This window comes from Malurus melanocephalus, unplaced genomic scaffold (genome assembly GCF_030028575.1).
Source record: "Malurus melanocephalus ecotype Western Australia unplaced genomic scaffold, MMel_1.1 scaffold_681, whole genome shotgun sequence".
Classification (NCBI taxonomy): Eukaryota; Metazoa; Chordata; class Aves; order Passeriformes; family Maluridae; genus Malurus; species Malurus melanocephalus.
In genome coordinates this window covers 174,253-193,723 of record NW_026623913.1, presented here as the reverse complement: position 1 = coordinate 193,723, position 19,471 = coordinate 174,253, and the positions used below count along the sequence as shown (strand labels likewise).

The 19,471-nt window shown below is 45.3% G+C and overlaps 1 protein-coding gene across 1 annotated transcript in view; it reads left to right on the top strand.

Annotated features, from left to right (window-relative positions):
* The first annotated feature begins 9,087 nt into the window (after nt 1-9,087).
* The window catches only part of SLC23A2 (solute carrier family 23 member 2), a 54,705-nt gene continuing 44,321 nt past the window's right edge, over nt 9,088-19,471 (top strand). The window contains exon 1 of the mRNA XM_057384058.1: nt 9,088-9,206. The gene's annotated coding sequence lies outside the window, so the exon portion shown is untranslated. The remainder of the gene's footprint in view (nt 9,207-19,471) is intronic.

Below are 19,471 nucleotides of genomic sequence, written 5' to 3'. Positions count from 1 at the left end.
GTCACCACTAATTAATTTTATTTTGAAATATTTACTTGGGCTGAAATACTAGCTGCTCTTAAGTAAAGGATTAGCTGCCTGCTAGTCTTTTGTGCCTGCAACCATTTATTTAAGCTGTTAGTGCAAATCATGCTATTTAACCTTCCTTCCCTTGTCAGTGGGAAATGTCTGGTGCAGATGGTCCTGCTGGTGTGACAGTGAGAAATTAATACATCCACAGTCAGGTCCTCTGGGCTCTTTCCCCACCTTGTTCAAGGAGGGGAAAGATAGAAAATGAATGTAGTGATAATTGTCTACATCAGAGTATTGCAAAGCCTAACRAGGGGCTGTAAGGAGTTCAGGGAACATGAGCTGGTTGGAAATGCCCCAACCCCTGCCTCTGTGCTGTTACCAGGGCAAATAATTCCTCTCTCTCATGCTGGCCTGCCAGCACCAGCARTTCCAGTGCTCAGTCCTCCAGCCTGACATTCCCTTGTGTTAGAACCATGCTGCACTGGTTTTAATGCAGGTGCTCAAACCAAACGACCCAAACCCACTGCCCAGGGAGAGTTCAGTCATGCAGGAGGATCAGTTTCTGAGCTAAAGCCATGTGTAGCAAAGGAAATGTCCTGAATCTAGAAAAAAATTCTCAAAGAAAACTGAGAATTCATCTCAGCAGGGCTTATTTCTAACTCTTATACATGTGTTTAATGTAAAAGGGAAAGATCTCAGGTCCTTAAACCTACAAATACTAATTAGCATCACCATATAATTTTCTAGCAATTTTCATTAATGTGGCATTAGAAGAAGTCTGTCAGCTCCTATAATCCTTATTTTTCTTGTCCCTCAACACTAACAGTCCATATCGCATCATGACCTCTTCCCTGCTATTTTGGGTGGGTTTTTTCCAGACAAACGCTTTATTTTCTCTGTATTTGATACTGTGGGTCAAGCAAATCCTCTCTGCCTTTTATTGCACAAGAACAGAGGCAGGATTGTAACATGGCCAGTGCAAATGTGTGCCTAAAAATAGGCCAGTGGACGGTCTCCAACTTCAAATACAAAAAGTGTATTTGTAGAGGTTTCTCTTTCTTGCGTGACTGCATTTCAGATCACTGAGGAGACACTTCAAAGTTCAGCTCACTAACAGCTTGTGGTTTAATTCTCCCTGTGAAACAAAGGCGACTCTGACTKAGATCCGTGGTGGGCTGTGACACTGAACCCAGCTCACTCTGGAGTCCATCAGCCCAGGATACTGTCCCCTCTGCTGCCTGCCACCCTGGCCACAGGCTCCAGAGGGACAGGCAGGCCCACATCCCTTCTCCCACCTCTGCTGRAGGCAAGGAAAACAATTCAACAGTGGCAAGAGGGGCCAGAGCTTGCAGAACACTTCAGTGACACTGTTTGCCACTAACTAAGGGTAGCAGAGAGGTGGCACTTGAGGCAGGGAAGGAGTTAACCAGCTACAGGACAATTTTGGGGGAACAAGTTGGGAGTTCACTGTTCCAGGCTCTCAGTGGATTTCATTTTTGTCCTTTCATCTCTGATTCTTGGTTCTCATCATAAAAGGGGTTGCTAGTCCTTCCTCTTYCTGTTTTTATTTGGACTGTGAGCCCTTCAGGGCATGGCCTGTGCCTTCACCTGTGAGCAGGAGCATAGAGGGAAAGCTGTGCTGGGTGGGAACTATAAATAGAGAGTCTGGCCAGCTCTGTGGCATCCGTGGTTCTATAATTGCCTGCTCTGCACTCCCGTGACAAGCCTTACTTTAGCTGTCAGGGCAAGGAGGAGCTGCATAGTGTCTCCCCAGTCAGTTCCAGTTGTTGACCTGCCTGCGGAGCTCTGCTTTGGGCTCAGTTCTCCCTCAGCCTCTGGGAGTTCTGCTTTTCCTGTGTGTCAGTGGTTATTCCTGCTGTCTGTCCAGTGGGATTTGGGCAGTTCAGTTTCAGAAGCTGCTTTGTAGAGGGCTTGTGGTCTAACCCATGCCTCAGTGCCACACTTGTTTATTTTGCCTTCTKCCCCTTGCCAGAGGAGGCTGATGTSATTGTGTCATTCCTGATGTCACTGTGTGGTTTTGTTACYGTGTGCTCACACAAGGGATTAAATGAGTCATGGGTAAAAGTGACCCAAGCCCATTCTTCCTCTCTGAAGATGTTCTTCAGGAAGTGGATTAAACCAGGGACTGTGTCTCTGCTCTCACTTCCCTGCTGAGGGATGAGTACTCAGCCACAAGGTGCTGCTGCCTGTGCTTTGCAGAGTAAAGGACCTTCACTTGAACTCCCAATGCAGGTGACTTAAGAAAACCTCTTTTATTCTCTTCTATAAAATTCYTCTAATGGACTTCAAAATTATTTTGAGCACCATGTCCACCTCATTTTGGAAGTTGTTTAAGTAGGAATGAGTTGCTCTGGTCCTGCCTATCCAGATCTGTCCACAGAAGCTGCTCTTTATTGCCCGATCTTTGAACAGCCACACACAGACGAGACACAAGGTGGCAAATCCCAGCTTGTCTCCACCTTGGACACCATCTCTGCAGATAAGTCAGGCTTCATCTGATAAGGAGAAGATCTAATGCAACAGAACTGCAGGGTGAGTGTGCCCAGGAGAGCAAAACCACCAGAAGCTGTCAGCCCCAAGCTCCTGCCATGACTCTGCTGCTGCCACAACAGCTCGGAGTCAGGAGATGTGGTCCCAGRGGCTCAGCATTTTAACAAGGAGAGCCTGTCAGGAACAGAGACTAGGGAGGACTAACGCATGCTGCCTTCCTGGGCCCCTCATGCTCCCACTCTTCCCAGGACTTAAGGGCTCTTGGCTCATTTCGGGGCTGTGCTTTTGGAAAGCAGCCTGGGGGATGAATGGAGAGGTGACTAAGCCCATTTCCTTCTCCTCCTGTCGAACACAGGCTTTGCCCCTGACTCAGCAAGTGAAATCTCATTTCTTTGGTACAGCCCTGAGGTACCAGACAGAACAGCATCAAGAAAATTACCTTCTCCTCCAGAGCACAAGCTGTCCAGCTGAGTTAGTGTCATTGAGCAATCTTAACATCTTCCTGCCCTCTATTCCTCATAATGTTGGCACAAGTATCCCATGCCCAGTGTGGCTTGAGCAACAATACAGGGAGAAGCAGAGGGACCTCTGCTGGGTTGTTTGTACTGTCCTGGGTTGTTTGTACTGTCCTGGCTGCCACAGTCTTATCATGACTTACAAAATATTTTGCAAACCCAAAGCTGAAGGAAGGTCTCCTCTCTCCAAAAGCTGCCAGAGGGGAATCATTGTGAGATGACCAGTAGGGATCCAACAGTTCTGCAACCATGCAGATCTTTTCTCCTGCTCACCTAYTGATTTATTCATTACATGAATTCAGACCACTGTAACTTTGCAGCTGCTGCTGTTATTCCTCCACTATCACAAACACAGCAGTGGCTATGCCTCGTGGTTTGCTCTGTAATTTGAGTACTTGGCCTGAGATCCTTGGACCAAAAGCTCTGTTTGCTACTGAGAGCACTCTGCACTAATTAAACTTYGTAAAATTCTTCCTGCCTCCATTTTGCAGATGACAACCCTCAAACCAGAGGGTTGAGCTSGGCTGACAGAGTTAATGTCAGTTCTGAGAAAGAAACACATTTTTTCTAATTTTATATGTACACCTAACATCAGGGGGAGRGGGGGCAATAGCAAGTCATGGCTGTCCCCAAGATAATGATAAATTCCTGTGGGTGGGAGCCAGAGGTGTTTCCCATCAGGTGTTGTGGATGGCATTTAACCAAGAGCTGTTCACACTTGCTTTCCTCACCTTACAGAGCAGAAACCCAGGATCTGCCCAGCTCTTCACTTCTAGTTACCACCCCATATTCCAGAGGAARAAGCAAAARAAAAAAAAATCACTATTGATGAGTTGTTAACTATTTTTGCCCTATTTGGAGGAATTTTCACTCACCTCCCAGGCATCTGTTGAAATAYCAGGGGGTTCATTTTTATTTTGTCTAATCCAGTGCAAGATATTCCTGCTATCCATATACAGAAGTGCTGGGTTCTTAATTCCTGGACTTCATCTGTGGTATTCACATAAAATATTGTTAATCTGATGCAAGGCAGGCTATTTTTTTTTCCTTTTTTTTTTATGTTGTAAAACCAAACTCAAAACACATCAAGAAAACAAGACTGGAAATGAGCTATGAAACCCAGACCCAAATCATGGGATGTTTTGCGTCCATTGGAAGGGACCTTGAAGACCATCCCATTCCACCCTCCTGCCAAGGGCAAAGATGACATTCTCTAGATACCATCCCTGGATGTGAAGTTTTGATTTGGTCTTTTGGACATCCTGTGCTTAGATCAATGATTCACATCCCAGCTGAGACAACACTTGGATTTAAAATGGAAATTTTGAGAAAGAGACACTGGCCAAAAACATTTCAGCATTTAAATTTATGCCAGTAATGTCCATGCWACTTCTGAGGAAAACCCTGACCTGCAGTCCTGTCCTTCCCATTTGATGCACACGGAGCTGTGAAAAAACAATCAAAATAAAGCTGGGGAACATTCTCAGTAAAAGCTCCTTGGACTGTTGTGATAGTGTTGTGTCCCTGGCTGTGGAGAAGGACATAACCCAGGTGGAGGCTTGATTGTGCCCCACAAAATCTCCTTGTGGAGACTTTTAGCTCCACATGGGCATGATCTCCTCACAAAATCCTGTCCCTGCTCGAGGGCTCTCATGGGGGTGGCAGAGCTCCCACAGTTGCCAGTGCCCAGGCACCCCCTAATCGTTTCCYCTGGGATTAGTTAACACTGGGATATTTATCCTCCAGGATACAAGCAATTTGATGAGTACAAAGAAAGGGAGGAACTGGGATCTCAGAAAGCCAGTCTTACAGGAATTTAGGCCAGTTAGGACAATTGCAGGAGGAATTTAATTATATATTTTTAATGGACAAGTATTTTACACGGGATGAAGTGAGAAGGGTGGCATAAGCCTTCTGTAGGGACTAATGGGATGCAGCAACACCTCATTTGTTCAGGTAAATTSCTGAGTAAGCTTTGAGGAAATCCAGGCAAGATGTAGGATAGAAAAGAAAACAAAGGGAATGTGTCTCACATCTCAAAGGTCTGCACACCAAATGATTGATGACTGTTAATTTCTCCTGCTGCATTGTCATGAAGGACTTGCACATTCTTCCAATATTTCCCCTTTTTTATGGACCTGTGAATCAGGCAGAGTGATTGAATGTTTAGATAMATACATTTTAATAACACAAATTATATATGCCAATAATCCTAGTAAAATTATTTCTACTTCTGTAGCAGGATGGTATGATGGCATAAGGTGGGTTCTGGCTCCCTGAACAAGGAAAATACCAGGGAATTTTCTCAAACTTTGCAGCATGGAAAGCCACCTGGAAGGGAATTTATCTATTTAAGAGGAACAAACGGCTGAAAAAGGCTTTACTGCGTTTGAACCCATGGTTCTGGGCGGTCTRACTGTGTCAATTTCAATTCCCAGAGCACTAAATCCAACTTTATCATCCTTTCCCTGCTTGTCCTTGGGTTTATCATGACCCTGAGGTCTTTATCTGTTACATTTCAATCTGACTGATGCATTTTAACTTYCCTCCCCATTCCCTCCTCCCTCCTCTTGCTGTATTACCTGTATATCCCTCTGCCATCTTTCACTGGGGGAGGACAGGTTGGRAAATTGTAACACTTGAAAATAAAATAAATAGAGCTTTGTCTCTGTCCCTGATCCTGACCAGAGGGAGACCTTGCAGGGAGGTGAATACACACAATCGTCTTCCTGCACAAACTTCTGTCAACAGCAAAACTGCTGCAGCCTCAATCAATCTGGCATTGCTAAAATGTTCCTTCCATTACAGCTCCATGCTCCCCCACCCTGACAAACAAAGGCTTTTAACATTTAAAAGCTGCACTAAGTCTATGTCTATGTTTGGGATAAGGCCAGGTATTGAATAATGCCAAGGGATCAATATCCATAATCAAGCATTGTGCTTCAGCCCTGCCCTATATAGTTCTCCATATGTCTCATTGGAAAGCCTTTTAGAAGCTTAACCAGGAGCATATTGCAGTGAACGTGGAAAAAAAAAATATGCCCAAGGCTAAGCACAAATGCTTCAGAGGCCTCGTAGGGTCTCTGGTCTTAAAGTAAGCTCCTGGGTTTTAATGGGATCAGATGAAACCCTCTTTATAGGGAAGTGGGAGGAAAGATGTTGGACAGCTGGTGCACAAATACTCCCTCAACATTCCTGGTTGCCAAACACTGCACAAACTGCAACATTTAAAGCAAGGACCCRAAAGATCAAAAGAGAATTGCAGGTCTGGGTGAAACTGGTGCAATGGGATCCAATTAGTGCCAGTGGTCTGGGGAGCACTTTCCCATCGACTTGGTGCKGCACCTTAATCAAATAACAACAGGGCTGGGGGAGAAAACTCAGTGTGGGTCAGTATCTCCTCAAGGACACCTGGAGTAAGGGAGAAGGGTGGGGGTGTGAGGAGAAAGGGCAGGAAATCAGCTGCGGGGGCTCAGCCCTGACTGCCCAGAACAGCCCTGAGCAAGGGAAGGACCTGTGAGCTGATGTGTCTGAGAACTGCACGTTCTGGAAAGAACAGGACGCAAATTAAGGTGAGTTAATGTTGTCAGAAGCCATTAGGAATGTCAGATGTTGCTGAGAGGCACGTGAGAGAAGCAGCGTCCAGCGCTGGGTACTSGAGCTACAGATGTCAGCAGTGCCAGCTCTGTGGTCTGGCGGGGGATTTGTCACGTTTGTGTCACATTCAGCCTGGCCCCCACCWGAAAAGTGGGATTGTTGGACAAGATTTATGGGTGTGGTGAAGGTGACATCTTTTGGGGGACTCAGTTTAGCCTCCTCTAGTACAACAGGGGAGGTTCAGGTTGGAYATCAGGAGGAATTTCTTCACAAAAAGGGTGATTAGACATTGGAATGGGTGATTAGACATTGGAATGGCTTCCCGGGAGGGTGGTGGAGTTACCGACCCTGGTGATGTTTAAGAAATGACTGGATCACTCACTGCTCCAGTCTGATTGAGATGGTAGCTTGAGATCGGTCACAGGCTGGACTTGATCTCGGAGCTCTTTTCCAACTTAAATGCTTCTGTGATTCTTTTTTTCCTCCCTAAACTCACTCTTCTCTTGTAAAACTTGGGCTTATCTTAAAAAATAATAATTAAAAAAAAAATCCATAGAGGAAAATGCAAAGCAAAACCCCTGAGAGGGTCAGGGCTGGGAGCTGYCTGTGGAGGCACCAGGAGAGTGCCATTTACCAGGGTGGGATTGATTATGTTGATGCCCGAAAAAGGTCTAGAAATAAAACTCCATAGACCAGTGTCTATAGAGCAGGTATTTGTTTATTGCAGTGCTAGAGRTGAGGGGGATTCCCCCTCCTAACCCACCTGCCTTTGCTTCAAATTAGCATATATTTATACAGTAAGCATGGTGTAACATGAACATTATCACTGCCCACCACAGCCCCACCACTATACACGGGCACGGAAATACACGATATCACAGTTTTACAAGGGTGCATGTGTCATCCTCAATTCAGTGGTCGTGGGGGTCTCCCTCTAATGAAATACCATCATCTTCATCATGGTGGACTTTTCACCTTTGTCTTCAGGGCATGCGTAGTGGTGACGTTCATGGTTTTTTTCTGGTTCTCCAAGTCTTAATTTTCAATTCTTTTGCTGACTGTCTTGTGCCTCTGCCAAGTTCTCATTAGTGCTCTCTACTGTTCCTTGCTATAGCATCTACCTGTCTACTTTCTTCAGAACTTTTTCTGATTTATGCCCCTTGGTGATTTCACGTATTTATGTCCTAATCCAGCTGATTAGATTACGTGCAGCTGGTACACTATATGTTGCTAATACACTATTAAAAACTTAYAGCAATATATAAAAAAGCTATCATTKATAATATATTGAAAGCAATTACATTGTATTTTAATAATATGTAAAATGTTATTACATTATTATATTGTTAACATATAAAAAGGCTATAGAAAGTTTTCAATTAATWGGCCTCATAAGCACCTTGTCACTTTGATATAAACCATATGTATCAGTGTCCAGAAAACTGTAAAAACTGTAAAAATGTAGGAATAGTGGGATTGAGGAAAAAGGGAAGTGCATATGTGTGATGGAAATATCATCTTTTGGGGGACTCAGTTTCTTTAGCCTCCCTCTTCTGTTGCTCCTTAAGCTCACTTTCCTATTGTAAAAGTCAGATTTTTCCTAAAAGTAATTAATTTTTAAAAAAACGAAAATTCCTCCAAAAACGAAGAGAAAACCCAAAGCAAAGGCTCAAGAAGGCCAGGACTTGGGACATTAGGCGAGCACATTTTCCTGGGGGCTGGGGAGGGACCCCCAGATGAGGGGTCCGAGGGGTTTTATTTGGAGACCTCCTCAATACCCATCAATATCAGGGAGGTGTCAGAGATGGAGCAGGTTCTGCTCCCTGGGGCCCAGCAACAGCACAAGAGGTAACAGGCAGGATCTGATGCATGGGAAGTTTCACCTGAATGTGAGGAAGAACTTTCCTGTGCGGGTGACCAAGCAGTGATTCCTATAATCAGAATAATAGAATAACATAATCTCCTGAGTTGGAAGGGACCCATCAGGCCCATTGATCCAACTCCCAGTCCTGCACAGGACATCCCAACAATCCCACCGTGTTCCCCAGAGCATCATCCAAATGCCCCTGGAGCTCTGCCATCCTTGGGCCGGGACCACTCCCTGGAGAGCCTCTTCTGTGCTCCATTGGAGACAGTCTGTGAAATCTCCCTCACTGGGGATATTCCAGCCCTGTCTGGACACAATACTGTGCCATGTGCTCTGGGATGCYCCTGCCTGARCAGGRAGCTTGGGCCAGATGCCCCACTGCAGTCTCTTCAACCTGACTCATCCCGTGACTCTGCCATTTGTGTCTTTCCGGGATAAACCGTTAATATGTCCCTGTAACTGGAGGTTTCTCACTCAGGGAACACGAAACTGTTTCTTCCGCCGAGCGCCGGCGCTGCCATGGCGGCCGAGCCCTGAGGGAGCAGCTGTGGGGCCGCGCCATCTTGTGGGGGGCGGAGCGGGGCCCGTCCCGCCCCGTGCTCTGCCTGCCGGGGCCGTCCGGCCCCGCCGCACTGGCCGTGGAGAGCGAGGGGAGCGGAGCCGCAGCCCCCAGCGCCATTGCCGCCTTCGGCCCGCCATGGCAGGTGAGCCCGTCCTCCTCCCCCGCCGCTGCTCGCCCTGAGGGAGCGGCCCCGCGGCGCTTCCCCGCCGAGCTCTCCCCTCAGCGTTCTCTTCGCCGCGCCCTCCCTGTAGTGCTTTCCACTAGGCGCTCGCTCCTCAGCCTCCTGCCCGCTGTCACCTCCATGCCGGCCCCCCATCCCCGCACAGCCGCGGCTCKCCTCTTGCTGCCGCGGGCGGGAGGGTCGCGGCTCCCCTCAGCCTCCACCATGTCACCCGGCCGCGGTTCACCTTGGCCGTGCGGCACCCGCCCCGTCCGCTCCTCTCTTCCCTTCCCTTTTATCTTGCATTTGTGGGTTAAATAAACCCTTCTTTGAGCTCCGTGCCGGCGTCTTCCCGGCTCGGCATCGTCTCCAGGGATGGGGAAGGGGCGCGGGGCCATGCCCGGGGTGGCACCTGCGGCGGGGTCACCTGCCCGGCGAGCAGCACCAGCCGGGCATCCATCCCCGGGGTGGGTCTTCTCTCTGTGCCGCTGAGGTCATTATTTTTCTTTATTTTGTTTTCCTTTAATCTGAAACAAAATGGGTGGCAGAGCCGTAAGCTTGCAGATGGGATGGAGAAATGCAGGTTAATTCTCTTCTGATCCTGAAGGGGTAGCCTCGCTCTTCCCTGATCCCGTTCTCGTGATGCGCTTTAAAGGTTTCCCTCCCCCCTTTTAAAATTATGTATTTGGTTGCTTTTTTTTTCTTTGTCAGTGCACGTCGAGGCAGTAAATATTTCAATTTTCTGTTTTTAACTTGCCAGCCCCGCTCGATATCCTGTGTGGTTTTCTTTTGTTTTAAGGTACATTTTGGGTATAAAGAAGTGATGTAAGTAGTGCAGAAAAATGCCCGAACAAAGATTGTCGCAAGCCTCCCATTAGGTTTGTTCGCTAGAATAAAGACTAACAATCGTTATCATACATTCCTGTTATTAGTGCCTTTTGCCTTTTTCCCCAAATGCTGCGAACGAGACAGAGGCTTTACCGTTTTATTCCCATCCCTTCATTTTGGAGCCGTCGTTATCATTTTGTACACTGGGAAGAGCAACCCTTGAGGCACTTTGGGGCTCCCCTTACCAGGTGAGTGAGGGCCGGGCTGATACCAGTGGCAGCAGCAGAGCCGGTGGAAGATTCTGGCAGGGAAGGGAAGTCCCCAGCGGTGTTTTAAGACAAGGTAAAGACCTGGTTGGTTAATTTTTTCCACATTGTCATTTCTCTGATGTAGCTGACTCTTGGTGTGAGTTGAGTACCAGCTAAATGATAGGCTTCCTGTTGCTGATGACCTTTTTTTTTTCAATAAACACCAAATGCTCTGTTTTYACAAGGAACTTAGTGTATCTGTGTGTCTTCACTGCAGTGTGGTGTTGCCAGGCTAGAGCAAGCTTTAAATCACCCAGTTTAAGCTTAAAAAAAAAGCTCTTTTGGGTAGTGTTTTTATTGGCAGGTGGAGTTTGATGCAGGCTGTAAAATGAAGAAGCAGAAAACTGCTGGAGCGATGAGCTGCTGATGGTCTGTGCAGTGCCAGAGCCAGGCTTAACTGATCTGCCAGGTGATYTCAGTGTAGATAAAGGATTATTATTGCAACAAGTAGCAGAGGTTTGCAAACTGGAAAATAATCCTTGAGATATGTAGAACAATTGGATTAGTAGTTGATGAGCTCTTGCACCCTTCTAGCTCCCAGACATGATCCAGATAGCTTGAAATTAGAGCAATGTTAACATGGAGRTGCACTGAAATATATTCAACCTTGGGCTAGCAAGGAGGYTAAACAAGCCCTAAGCTTTTTATCRTGGATTTAGACAAGTCTTTGACTTAGTAAAGATGYGAAGAGGACTTGGAAATGTCTTGTCAGAGCCCTGGGGATAAGGCGCTAACGGTAGGGTTTTCAAGGTTGGGTTGTGCTCCTACTGTGCCTTAACAGGCCGAATGTGAATGGTTTACGATCCATCCCGTGTGTCACTGGGCTGTGAGCGTGTGTCACTGGGCTGTGAGCGCTGCCCTGAGCCAAGCTTAGCTTTGCTGAGCCCTTTCAGTGCACGATGCACGCAGCTCACAGGAGATGGAAGGAGCAGGATGGAAATCAGGCTCTCAGGGCACGATCCTGTTGCTTCTTCTGCGTTTTCAGCATGGAAACAAATAGGAAAGGAAAAGCTTTTCAAACAGTGGGAAGATTGGACTGCAGGTTGACGCGTGTTTCCTTTGGTGACACCAGCAATTCAAGCAGGTGCCATCCCTCATCCCCTCCCAGCCGGGCTTTGTCCTCTGCCTGCTGGGATCCCTGAAGGGGTCTCAGTCAGGGGTTAGTCCACAAAAGCCTTGTGTTTCTATAGAAGCCACATCCGTTCTGGGAATTTTTGTGCTCTTTGTCCTCTGTGAGCTGTGCTAGTCCAGTAGTCCTTCCTAAGTCCGTAGTGGATGATGTGTTTGTGGATGGCTTTTTAAAGCTTGCTAATATGAGAATTTCTGTTCCGTGAAGTCCAGTCTCACAGGGAGTTGAATTMCAGTGGAGAAATAGAAATCATGTCTTGGCTAATATTGGAGTCTTCTTCASAGGAAGCTTGAGATAATGGCTGTGTTTGAKGAYTGTTTTTTTCCTRACAGAAAACTTTTTCCCCACATTCACTTAGAAGAATCTGTAAAAGATGCTGCATTTTTATGCAATTCCTATTTCAAACATTTTTAAAATTAAACTAGGTRGAATTTTTTGTCTTTAATTCTGTCAGTACTTTTGAGGTTTTATTTCTTCCTGGTGTAGCCAAATCTGCCCGCATCCTCAGTATGATGGACTGTCCTCTGGCACTGTGACTGGCTGTGTTTTGTAAGTTRATTGGAAACCATTGAAAGCTAAATGGGTGAAACTTAAGGCATTGTCAGTATGGATTCCTCCAGAAGTGGCTGCTGAACTGCTGTAATGAGTAGTCTGTACTCCAGCAATGGTACCTTTCCTGATCTGGAGTGCAGGGGAAGGCAGTTGGCACACCCTGGGAGCTGTTCTCCACCACAAACTGAYGTTCTGTGCAAGATGGCATTTGGAAGGTGATAGAATCCTGGAATGATTTGGGTTGGAAGGGACCTGAAGCCCACCTAGTCCTACTCTCTGCCGTGGGCAGGGACACCTTCCACTGTCCCAAGTTGCTCCAAGTCCCGTCCAGTGTGACCTTGGACACTTCCAGGGATGGAGCAGACACAGTTTCTCTGGGCACCCTSTGCCAGGGCCTCACCACCCTCACAGGGAGGAATTTCTTACTGCGAAGATCTTGTTCTTCTGTGGCTGCTCCTGTKAATGTCTTTGTGTGAAGCATGTAAGAAACCTCAAGCCCCAGAAATTTCTGTAGGGCCATTTCTTCAGTAGATTTATTTCAGTCCCAAACACTCACTTATGTGTTTATCCTTATAGAAGAAAAGGCAGATGACTGCACTCAACCCTTCTACTTGCATTGGAACTGATGGTTTATATGTTGCTGGAAAATCTATTTATATCAAGTGTTATTTATGAAGCCTCAGTGGTCATGACATGGCTTGACAACAGCTACAGTGGAGGTTATTTTATTTAAATTCTGCAGGAAGGCAATATTGGCAGGATGAGTAAGAGACATGCATCCTGATACAGTGAAGGCAGGAATAAAATAAATCATTACGAATGAAAGCATTTGTTGTGTTCGCCAGCSTTCTTGGGGTTGAAATGTGTTCAGACACTGCCAACTTTGTGGGGTGCACTAAATATTTCTGTCAGTACTTGGGAGCACATTTGCTTTATGGGGAAATGTTTTTATAATTGTTATGGGTTGTCTCAGGACAGGGTTTCTTTGATGGCAGGAAAGAAATCTGATTATATTTGGCTGTTTTCAGGTTATGGGAAGGAAACGTTTGCTGCCTGAATGTTTTTCTGTTGGAGATGAACCTAAATGGAGATTTTCTTGCCAYGGTAATTTGGCCATGAAAGGAGCTACTTCCTTGGAAAGGCAGTTGGGGTGTTGAGACATTGCTGGCGCTTGGTGGGGAAAGGGAGGAGGAGGRAGAACTGGACTTCTGGTTCCGAGGTCTCCAGTTGTAATTTTATTCCTTCCACTGAACATAAATCTGGGCCATTTCTGTTGCCAAACAGCAGCGGGAATGTGTGTGGCATCGGGAAGAACACGTGCCTGGCGATGCACAATGCGTCTCCCTGGTTTTTAATCCAGTKTTCTCCAGGGGGCTGAGGAGCTGATTTTGTGGTCTTGAATGTTGTCATCAGCCCCGTCAATAGTGAGTCATCCCTCGCCTTGGGAGCTGTGACTCTTCCCTTGGCTGTGCAGTGGCCCCAGGCCAGGGTTGGGCTTTTGGGCTTTGAGAGCTCCTGGTTGGTTTTGGGAGGGATGAATTGGCCATGAGGTCCCAGCCAGGCTGTGCTGAGGGAGTCCCAAAGCACTGGGTTTGGGTGTCCTCTCTCCTGTRTTGAGAAACACTCTGTGTTACCATCCTACAGGTCCATTTGATTATTTCCTGAGGAATGGCTGGGCTTGAGGTAACTGTAAAACTATTATTTTAATGAGTTTATRATTAGAAATTCAATGATCAGAATCTCCCTGTGTCTCAGTTCTCAGGCCAGAAGACTCAGGTGCTGGTTACAGAGGGAATGGGGCTGGGGAATGCACTTAACATCCGAGTGTCTGCTCTTACTTAATTTATTTTAATATTACTTTTAAAAAGCAGTTTCAGGAGAGAATAAACTTTGTCCTATTTTGGTAAAAGAGAATTTCCAGAATTCCTTCTCGACCCATTCAGGCAACCAGAATATTTTATTCTTCCAAAAGAGCCTGTGCTACCAAGCAGTAATAAATCGATGTGTATTGGTAAGAGTGTCCCAGGCATCCCAGGGGGATGGCATGGCTGGATTTTAGTTGCATATTTTGGAGACCGATACATCTGTCCTCTGAACCAGAAATGTTTTGATCTTGGACTTGCGTCAGCAAAATGCCTGAGAAAACAAACTTTGTCTGGTAGTTGTGTTTTTGGAGCAGGGGTCCAGTTATGGAGGAGCTGAGCCACCCAACAGTACTTGGGAGTATCTGAACATTTCAGCTCTGTATGCTCTGCAAACAACAACTGACCTGATTTATGTGTGTTTGGATTAAACCAGCATTTGCCCTTTCTGATAAAAGGGTCTGTTTGAATTTGTCACCCACTTTATGCTCACTTTGTATTAAAACTGCTTGAAGAATGGGCCTCAAATGAGTACAATGATGGAGTGATTGAATCACCATTATTTGTTTTTGACTGTTTGGAAATGTCGTGACTCACTAAATTGATTTTGAATTTGATTTTGAACGGCTCCATGTTCCCTGGTTGTCTGAATTTATTTTAAAATCAAACTGTTTCAGGGCTCATGCCGTTTCAGCAATTGGCTGAAACATTTTGGTAATGTGTGGTAGTGGGAAACYAAGTGAAAGGCAGTTTCAGGGGGCCTTATGGACTTACATTCCTGGGCATTAACCTCGGGTGTGAGCTTTGAGTAGTTTAGGCTCTAAATGGAGCAACACATTTTAATTGGTTTTACTTGTGTTTTGCATGGCCGTGAAATGGCAGCCCAAGGGCAATAATGTCCATTTCAGTGATTTGCTGGCTGTTACAYACCTGTGAGATTGTAAAAGTTAACAGAACAGGGTGCAGCTTTAATAGGAAGGTGCCTTAAACACTAGTRCACTTGGCTGTGTTTATGTGCTGAGGTGGTTAATGCGCCTTCAGTGAATTTGTCCAAGTCTCCCAGTCCTTTGGAAGTGTTGTTGATGTGGTATTAGCAATGGGAAGGAAATGCTGGAAATCTTTGATCACTAGACTCTGCCACCAAGCCCAACATGGCTGAGTACTCTCTTTCTTAGCCCAGAAGTCACCATCAKAAGGGTTTCCTATTTTTCTGACGTTATTCCATTTATCACTTACCTGGATTGTCTTGAATTTCAGCCTGAAGCTCAGTGGTGCTGCTGTGTTGTGCTTTTAAAGGAAGTTGTGTGTAAATGTTCTTAGCAGCATTCAAGGTCACAGAGAGGATCTAGTAAAATACGCATGTGACTTCATGTCACGACTTTCACTTTTTATTTAGGAGCTTGGAAGGGAAGTAAAATGCTACACTGCAAAGTTAGCAGCCTTTTATTTCTGAATGGATGCTGAATGGAATGAACCTGTCTCAGAGATAATAGCACTTAGTGGATAATAGTGCTGTGGAAAAGTTTGAATTTTTACGGAGTCTTTGAATCTCTGTGGTAGGAAAAAACATAAATTCTACATATTTTGTTCTGTATATTACTTGTACTTCGTGTGGAGAATCCTGTATTCAGACCCTCACTGTACCCAGGCAAAGGAGACATCCTTGCTTTTACAGGCTCTAAAGCACCAGCTCTTCACAGGTTACAGCAGCTTYCCCCCACCCTCTTAATTTGTTGGTATAAATTAATTATTTCTAAAAGTTAACTAAATCTTCCTGATGCAAGAAGCATTTGCTTGGTTATATTTTAACAGATTGGGTTTTTTTATAAAAGCTGACAGATTATGGTTTCCTGATGAGCGTTTTGTTGTATAAAGACCGTACATAAGGAATAATCTGGATTCAGACTGACAAGAAAGAAATTGGAGCTGGAGATCCCTGGTTCATAGGCTCAGAGTGCAAGACGTAATTACTGTATTCTCATATTGTTCTGTGTCCTTTCATCTATGGGAACAATAACAGTTACCAGTAATTTGCTGGTATTGGATACATTTGCATGGGTTCAATTTAATTTTGTGTGTGGTATTTTGCGAGGTTATGCTGAGCAGAATGATTTTTACCAGTGTAATTTCACAGGGCTCTTGTCTGGTTTATTCAGCCTGTTGGATGCTTATTATATGTAATCTATTTCAACTTAGATGCTTTTAAAGCTGAAATAAAACAAAAGAATGGATGGAGGAGGGAGAGGATTTTTGGGTTTTTTAATATCCAGGTGTGGGGGTTTGTTGTAGTAGAGTCAGATGTTTTCCTTGTCCATCTGTCCAGTTGGCAAATAGCAGGAAAGGCTGAGCTTTTTTGGACTCGTGATCCTCCTCATAAAAGCATGATCTGMAAAGCCCCTCCTGCAGCCGGGGAAGAGCTGCTGGTGCCTGTAAACATCCCCTGCTAATGAGCTGCTCTGCTTTGGAGGGRATCAAACACATCTGATGCTTTTCATGGAGGTGCCTAATCAGGCACAATAGAATCAAGCAAAGCTGTTAATTAAACCTTCTATTACATTTCTCAGTATAAATGAACCTGAACCCAAAGCACTCTCTGAGCTCCCCTTGTGGGCTGCTGGGGTTTGGTAAAGATTTTATGGTCAGTATTAGCCACATTTTCGATCTCACTTAGGCACACTCCATCTGCATTGGTCTTTTCTCCTAATTATTCAAAGCGTAAAATGTATGCTGAAGTACTGTTCTGTCAAATAGCAGCAGCAAAGAAGCTTTGCCTTTATCTGGTGCCAATTAAGTAAAATACTTGAGATATTTTGTTAAAAGCAATGCCAAAACACATCTGCCAAAGAGCCCTGAAGATGAAGCAGCCAGTAAGGTACAATTTAAACCCACAGTATATTGGTTAAAAATGATTGRTTTACTGACAGAAATCACAAAAAAGTATTTTACTAATTTCTGTCAAAACACTTTTTTAAAAAGTCTTGCTGAAAAMAAAATGTTTTCCTTCAAATAACCTATGGTTGGTATAAATATTATTGTAAGTAATGTGAACTCCTGAAATATTATAATTCTTTCTGMTTTTCCTGAGCAGTCAGTTGGGTGTTAAACTGGCTGTTCCATTTTTGTCCCTTCAGCTGGAGAAGCCACTTAACCTTCTTTACAGGTCTCTTGCTTGCAGGGATATTTAATGCATAAATATATATTTAATGCATTCTTAATTACCCGCTTACACAGGGAGGAAAATCTTCAAAGCCATAGCACTAAATTACATCCCTCGTCTCTGCATGGTGACATTATGTGACATAGGGGTGAAGTGGCAGCTGGGCTCCAACAGGTCCTGAGCCCATCCTGCTCCCCTGATTCCCCCTGTGGATTCAGAGCATGGATGGACAAATGCACRTTAATGAGGAGATCGCTGCTGATGGCTGGGCAAGAGCCACTTTCACCTGAGCCTGCCTGAAATAGGAACACAGGGAGTCACCCAGCAAGTCTGCCTAAACACAGGCCTGTCTCTGTAAACACTTCCAGGCTTGTTGTGAAATTAATAAATTAGTAATTGGTTGGCTTAACGTGTGGGAATCAAACCCAGGGCTGCTTACAGTTGTTTGGTGTGTGGGCAGGGAGTAAGGAGTGCCGGTTTGGCTTAAAAATCATTAATGGCATAATGATTTAATTTTAATGTTTTAATTAATTTTTCTGTGGGCTGTGGGAAATCAGGCTGTGCTTAGTGACCARAGCTCCCAGGACACGCAGTTGGTCGGCAGATATTGGTAGGAGTATTAGCATCTACTGTTGCTAATGCATTGAATAATGGCATCTGTTGTTGCTTTGTGACACCAAGAGATTATCTGCCTGTGGCCTGCCTTTTGACAGTTTCTCCTGCTGTTTTGGGGTTTGGCTCCAGGTCAGGGGCTCCAAACTCCATGTGGTGCCAGCTCTCTCTGGGAAGGGGTCAGGGCAGCTGTGCCAGGATTGCACTCACAGCACTCCTGGAGCCAGAGGACACTTGTCCTGCAGAACTGAGGGTGCTGGGAGCACAGCAAAGATTCCTGCACGTGGAGAGTCACACTGGCTCTCCCCCTCAGCCTTGGAACGTTTCCTCTGCAAGTGGTATAATTTTGCTGATTATTCCCAGGAAAGATTTTGAACTAATCTCGAAGGAGTGAAAGGTCACTGAGCAAGAAGGGCATAACTCTCCCAATTGRATAATTAAAAAGAAAATTTAAAAGTGTGCTAAGTTGAGATTGACTTTGTGGCCGTGCTTTKAAGATTAAAAGGGCTTTTTTCATCTTGGATGCAGGAGGTTGGGATTGGTAGGAGGAGGAGTTGTGGCTGCTGGAGGAGTTGGGCTGCAAATTGAGCTGTCAGTGAGATCCCAGGATCACTGACCAAAACTGGMTATCTGTTCTTTTCCCCCCCACTTTTAAAACATTTAGTCTTACAGCTGGGGTTTTCAACCTGGCTGCTCACTGTGTAATAGAGGGAGATTTTTAGGCATCCAAGAAGATGATATATTGAATGAAAAACTATATAAATTACTTTAGATAAAAATGTTTTGCCTTTAGAAAATAAAAATAACAGTAGCTTCAGCGAAAGGATGGAACTTTCCACGTTCTTCGCACAGCCTGCTGAATATTTCTGTGCAGGAGTTTAGCCCACGCTTTTGAAACTATTAGCAGTCACAAGAATAGGGAGAGGAAACTAAAATGTGAGTGTGCAGACTGACTGGTAACAGCAGGGGAAGGTTTCCAGCCCATGGCAGGGGGTTGGAACTAGATGATCTTTGAGATCCCTTCCAACCAAAATCATTCCATGTTTCTATAAAATAATGCCAAGTAATAAAAGAAAAAAAATTACAAAATTGCAACTTTAGCAGATAAGAGCAGATGGTTTAAGTCTAGACCTTGGTATTTAGGTTTGCATATCTGCTGGGTTTTTTGACCCACAGTGTGGGATAGGTCAGGGCTGCTGGGCTGGGCGTGGGTCTTACTCATGGCTGGAAGCCCTGAGTGCACCCAGATGTGCTTCTGTGGGCTCATGTTTGAAGGATGAAGAGATGAAAGGTCTTGAGAAGTGCATTCTGACTGTTGACTTCAGTTTGTAGCTGGTTGGATCTGGGGTTTTTGGATATTCTGGTTTATTAGGTCAGTTGGGTGTTGTTCCTGAGCTGACTTCGCTGAACATTCCCACGCTGGGAATGTGCATTGTTTCTTCCAAGTATGGGTTGAATTTGACAGTACTTCCCTGGGCATGGAATGGTTTGGGTTGAGAGGGACCCCAAAGCCCATCCAATCCCACCCCCTGCCATGGACAGGGACATCTCCCACTATCCTGGCTTGCTCCAAGCCCAGTCCAGCCTGGCCTTGGGCACTTCAAAGGGTGGGGATTCTGGGAGTACGAGGAAGATAATGATGCCTTAAGGGTAACCACCTCTCAGCATGCTTTATTGCCCTATAAACAGGCTTTGCATTTGTCTTTTCTTAGWAGACAAAGGATTTGAGCTTTTGCCTTTAATTGCAGGGATTACYTGGAGGTCCAGGAAAGAGTAGGAGTCTGACTTAGGTTATGAAT